Here is a 6,452-nt window from a genome sequence, read left to right as displayed (position 1 = left end):
GCAGAAGGAGCTTTGGGGTAACTACCCGATTGAGAACCAGTTGGTCAGTCCTTCAATGTTTCAAATAATGGGCTCTTTCTAAGTATGGAAACCTGGTGGGAAGAGTTTGATCAGTCCAATTTGAAGTCTCTTCGACAGAGCAAGAGCTCTGTGATTGTTTAACAATTTGAGAAGTCTCAGAATGGGGGTGGGCGGGGGGAATGCCACTAAGACTTCAGGCTTGGCGGCCCGCCTGCAGGGGCCCATTCCTCCAGGTGCTCTCCGGAGGGAGGCGGCAGAAGGCCTGAAACCAAGCCCACCTTTAGCCTGTGCTTCTGCCTCTGCCACTGACCTCTACCATCTTCACACTCCTTGTCACCATCCAGTTGGGATCACGCTGCTTCAATTGCTGCGTGTGTGCCAATAGAGAAATGTGTGTGTGTGTTGGGGCGGTGGGGTGGGGCGGGGGAGAATCAGGGCTCAATGGGAGTTATTTGAGGCTGCAAGATAAATATAGCATATCTTCTTGGATAGTTGGTTTTATTGAAAGGTTGGGGAAATGTACAATTCTATAAGAGAAATAATGATATATCACAGGTGCGAATCAGCTGGGATTAAGTTCAGCTGTAAGTAACCGAAAACCCAGAATGTCAGTGGCGTAATGAAAATGGACATTTCCTTTTTTCTTATATTTAGGAGATTGAGAGGTAGTCAACTCAGGGCTGGTCAGGGTTTCCACAGAGTTAGGAACACAGGCTCTTCTGTTTATTGCTTGGCCTCAAGCAGCTTCCATTGTCAAGGGCATCTCATGGTACAGAGATGCCAGAGAAGGAGCCCTTACTAGTAAACTTGTATTCCAGATTGCAGAAAGGAGGAAAGGATGTCCCTTTAAGGATACTTCTGGGAAGTCACATATATCACTTCCTTTATGTCACAGAGCCACAACTATCTGCAAGGGAGACTTGGAGAAGTGATCTTTATTGGAGGCACATGTATGCTGCCTGAAATCCGATAGTCTTATGGCTGTAAAAGAAGAGAAATAAAGATTGGGGGTTAGTTTTAACAAACTCTCAGGTGATGCTGATGCTGCTGGTCTTTGGACCACACTTTGAGTACTGAGGGACATGACCTTGCCGGACCTGGCCCCTGCTTACTTCTCCAACCTGTGTCCTATCTCTCTCCCCCTCACTCCTTGTGCTTCCGGCTGGGGCTTGACCACTTCAAGCTTGTGTTCCCACCTGGGTGACTTTGAACTTGCTGTCTCTCCAGCTGGAACTCTGCTCTCAAGTCTTGTCATTAAGAGCTCAGATAATAAAATAGTTTCTCTGTGGTCTGATTTTGTTTTAAAAGCACGTATTTGGACTTGTATTATGTCTTTTTTGGATGATTGTGTTTTGTCTTCCCCCTCTAGAATGTCAGCACCTTGAGAACAGGGAAATTATGTGTCTTGGCTAACATTGAATTTCCAGCACTTCGAACAGTTCTGAGCACATATGCTCAATATGTTTGTAGAATAATACAGCTCTCCCTAACTAAATATTAGTTCTTGAGATCAGGAGCCATATCTTATATTTCCATACTCCTCCACAGTGCCTAGCATGGTGTGACATATCTGTCGGCATTTGATGAATGCTTGTTGAGTGGGATTGCGCAAGAAAAGGAATGCCTATCTAATCTTCAGATGGGTCAAAGGTAGAGTAAGAGCCTACCTTTACACAGGCCATGATGGCTGTGCTAAGCTTGGAACTTGGCTGTGGGTAGAGAAGGTGAGAACAGGCCCGCGGACCCTGCAACAGGCCTCCACAGTAGCCCGTCCTGCACTTTTGCTCGCCCTGAGTTTTTCATTTCCATCATCGTGCAGCTCATAATGTTAGAGGAGTGCGTTGGAGAATGCCAGAGGGGCCTATAGAGAATATATGTGATGGGGAGATTGGCATTTTGTGTTACCCAACTGGCTGCTGTCCAGATTCAAGTTTTTCCATTATTCATCTCACAAAATACATATTGAGTACCTGCTATGTGCCAGATAGGTGCTGGGCATACACACAAGCCTGCAGTATGACATTTTCTCCCAAACTTGACAAGTAGCACCAAACTTAGCAAGGATCCCTGATTCATATAGCCCTTCAGCTTAAAAACGGTTGAGTAGGTCACCTCGTAATGCTACTCAACATTCACTGGATTGATGAGCTGGTTGCTAAGTAATTTGGGATCGCTGGGATGGGAGGGCTCCATCCGGAGCTCTATCCTCTTTGACTCTTAGCAGGCAGAGCGGGGAAGAGCATTCCCACCCCCCACCCTCACACATTCCTGTGTCTCTCACACTGTAAAGAAGATATCAATTTTTAACTTGTTTTGGTTGGTGGTGAAGGAGAAGAGAGTGGCTGCATGGCCTGCGTGGTACATTAGGGTATGTATTAGTATTTACTGGTAATTAAACTTCTATGTTAACCTATAAGCCATAATGCTGATGATTGTCTTTTTAAGTGAATATGGCTAGGAGCCTGACAAAGACAGTGTCAAACATATTCATTAATAAATAGTATCAATACTGTGCATTTGTAGGCTGACTTTTTTTTTTTTTTAACTTCAAAGAAGAGCTTTCATATCTATGATCTCACCTCACACTGCATATTATTATTTTAAAACTCCTCTCTAGGGGCAGGTCCTTCCATGCGTGCAAAGCAGGTGGGGTAAGGGTAATAAAGACCCACCTCAGGCGACCCAACCTCATTCAGAAGCAGCCCAGCCCACAGGCGGTGGCCATGGAGGTCCAGAGGGGGGTGGAGGTGTCTCTCCCTGCTTGTTTCAAAACTAAAGGCAAAGATGAAAAGATACACTAATTGCAAGTTGTGCTGGGAGCACACAGGCACTCGGGTCATGACTAGGGAGCTAAGGAAAGGAGATCTTTAGAGATTCTACAAACAAGGAGAAATCCATTACTCCAGACGCATGTCAGGCCTGGAGAAAGCCCAGGGTTGGGAACCGTGAGTGGCCTGGGACTGAAAGCCAGTTCCTGTTCACTTCGTCCATGGCTGTGACTCTCTTCCTGTCTTCTACCATTTCTCCATGTGTATGCCTTCATTGACAGTAAGCTATTTTTATTTATTCTCAGAATCTTGAGCTTTTCCTGTTTGACTTCCTCCAGAGTAAGAAAACCCCTCGTCATAGTTTTCCCTAAGGCAGGACCGTGGGTTATGCAAGTGACTTTCCTCTGACTTTGTTAGAGGGGCTTTGGAAAAAAGAACTCAAGTAGAAGCCAAGAAAAAAATAATCCTTGCTGGTAAAACGTTCCCCACCTCCCTGTCTACATTGTTCCTAAACCCACTGCCGGGTTCCCACTCCACAAAAATGCAGGCTGGGTCACCTGCCGTGGAGTGGACACTGTAAAGATTGCTTCAGAATCTCCTGCCAGGAGATCTGATGAGATGACTGGGTGCCGTAGGTGGTGGTAAATTCTTCCACCCCGGTTACTCACAAAGCAGAAATAACTAACCTGTGATTAACTATTTTAATTCTTCTTTTCTGAAGGGGGAGTGGAAGAACTAGTAACCCAGTTTACAACTCCCAGTGGATCCCACCACCTTACCATCAGAGCCCTGCCCCTGGGGATGTTTGACACAGGTTAGTTTCTTTTTTCTTTTTAAGTATATTTTTATTGATTTGAGAGAGGGGGAGAAAGAGATTGACACATCAGTGATGAGAGAGAATCATTGATTGACTGCCTCCTGCATGCCCCACACTGGGGACCGAGCCCGCAACCCGGGCATATCCCCTTGACCAGAATCGAACCCGGAATTCTTCAGTCCACAGGCTGATGCTCTATCCACTGAGCCAAACCAGCTAAGGCAACACAGGCTGGTTTCTTACTCACTACCTGGTGCCCTTTGAGGATCAGTCTCACCTTGCCTGCTCTTTTGCATAAGTGCAGCCCATGTTGTGCCTTGCATGCAGTGGGCGCTCAATAAATACTGTATGAAAGCAGCTTATCAGCCATCAGCTGGTCTCTCTGGGTCTCAGTGTACTCTGTGTAAATAGAGAGTTTTGGCAAGTGATTGCTTGCTTCTACATATTCCAGTTTTAACATTCTATGGATTCTTTCAGATCGCCATTTAAAATGATCTCTCATCTCCAAGGATGTTTCTAAGCAACAGAACAGTACTTCCCTGGACTCCTTGCCTGACCTCTTCCACCCACAGAGATGTTTTTCGCCGAGCTGCAGCATTATATTATCTGCAATGCACATTTACTTATTACCTGATGCTACATCTCAGGTTGTTGTTTAGCTTTTCATCTGTGTAAGTTATATCCTTACAATAAGAGTATAAGCTTCCCAAGCCAGATATTATATAAAATGTGCTCAGTAAATATTTGTTAAATAAATAAATATTGTATCAAGAAATAGCCATAAATAAATCCAAAGGGAATTCTGAGCTTATGAGAAGTAGAAAAATCAAGGGTGAACCCCAGGTTTGTGATTTGGGACCCTTGATGCCGGATGATGCTGTTCTTCAAACCAGGGGGTCCTGCAGGTGAGAACGTTTTGGAGCAAGGGGGAGAGAAGGTGAATTTAGGGTGAGACATGAGGTCCTGGCCAAAGGGACATATTTTACTGTGTTTAGCCTAAAGCTCCCCAAATAATTGAACATGGTTTGGGAAACGCTGATATAACAGAAGAAGAGAAGCAGGTCGAGGAAGGAAGCCTGCAGAACAACTAACTTTGAAGAAAGGGCCCAAGGAATTTGAAAAGGAGCATGCAGAGAGGAAGAGGGGCTCAATCCCTGAGCTTTAATCCTGGCTCCAAAAGGCCCATCTCCTGCCATGGAACAAGGGCGTCTGTGGGCCCTTGTCTTGAATGTGCAGAAGAAAGGTACTCACAAGCACTTCCAGATTCAAGTTTCTCATCACCCTCTCTTCTCAAAGAATTCGCCCCTTTTGCCAAAAGGAAGCTCATGCTAACTCTTACATTCAAGCACCCGAGAATACCTGATATCCAATCTTGTAACTATAATGAGTTGTCTTAAATTAGGTCTGATATAGGCAGAGACAATACAAAACCTTCACAGCGTAGAAAAATAAAAGTTACCTTACTCACTTCCCATCATCTGTAACTCTTCTCAAACTTCCCTTTAATATTTCATTTCAATCTCAATAGCATCTGTTTTAAAAAGTTCCCCATTTGTGTATGGAAAGCTGAGAAAAGGTGAAAACGATGAGCAAGGGAAAATGCAGAGATAATTCCATAGTGCTCGTGCTGGTGGGAGTGTACAATGGGGCAGCCACTTTGAAAAGAAGTTTAGCGGTCCCTCAAAACAATACACATATAATTCCCCCCACGACCCAGTAAGGGGTATGGGCTCCCTTTTGTGGTGATGAAATGTTCTAAAATTAAATAGTGGTGACAGTGCATACTGAATTGTACACTTTATTTATTATTATTTCTTAATCCTCACTCGAGGATATGTATTTTATTGATTTTCAGAGAGAGAGAGATGGATGTATGAGAAACATCGATCGGGACTAAACCCAAAACCTAGTTTTGTGCCCTGACTGGGAATTGAACCCGGTCACTCTAACAAATTGAGCCACCTGGCCTGAATCATACATTCTAAAAGGGTGAATTTTGTGATATGTGAACAATGTCTTAATAAAGCTATTATTTATTTATATATTTTTAAAAAATATATTTTTATTGATTTCAGAGAGGAAGGAGAGGGAGAGAGAGATGGAAACACCAATGATGAGAGAGAATCATGGATCACCTGCCTCCTGCATGCCCCACACTGGGGATCGAGCCTGCAACCCAGGCATGTGCCCTGACTGGGAATCGAACCGTGACCTCCTGAATCAAAGGTCGATGCTCAACCACTGAACCACACCGGCCAGGGAGCTTTCATTTTTTTTAAATGCAAGGAGGGTGAATACTTTCAAGATAAAATTTTCTTCACATAGTAAAATGTCGGCAACTTTTTGTTTGTTCTCACCTGTGTGGCTGCTCTTATCCCCCACTTCTTTTTTCCAGAATAATTTTAGGTGGTAAAATAAATATATCTTTAATCAAGATTTCTTTTTCTACTTGAAGCACCAATAACATTCAACTCTTGGTTTCTGACGTATTTGTACCCATGTGGAGCTTTATTTTGACGTTTCTACCACATCCAACATGTTTGTTTACATACGTAGTGTGTCTGTCCATTTGTTAGATCACTTTTCCAAAAGCCAGGCTATTTGAGGTATAATTTACATGCAGTCAAATTCACCCTTGGAAGGTTTCCAACTCTATGAATTCTGATGAAAGTTTGCAGTCACGTCTCCTCTAGCACACTTGAGATACCGACTATTCCCATCACCCTAAAATGTTCCCTCTCCCCACATCCAGGTCCTGCACCCTGATCTAATTTCCACCCTTCGGGTACTCTTCAATTTCTATTTTGTGTTTCCATGATTTATCCTGAGAGAAATCTGTCTATCAG

This window comes from Plecotus auritus, assembly GCF_963455305.1.
Source record: "Plecotus auritus genome assembly, chromosome: 1".
NCBI lineage: Eukaryota > Metazoa > Chordata > Mammalia > Chiroptera > Vespertilionidae > Plecotus > Plecotus auritus.
This window is presented reverse-complemented; position numbering follows the sequence as displayed.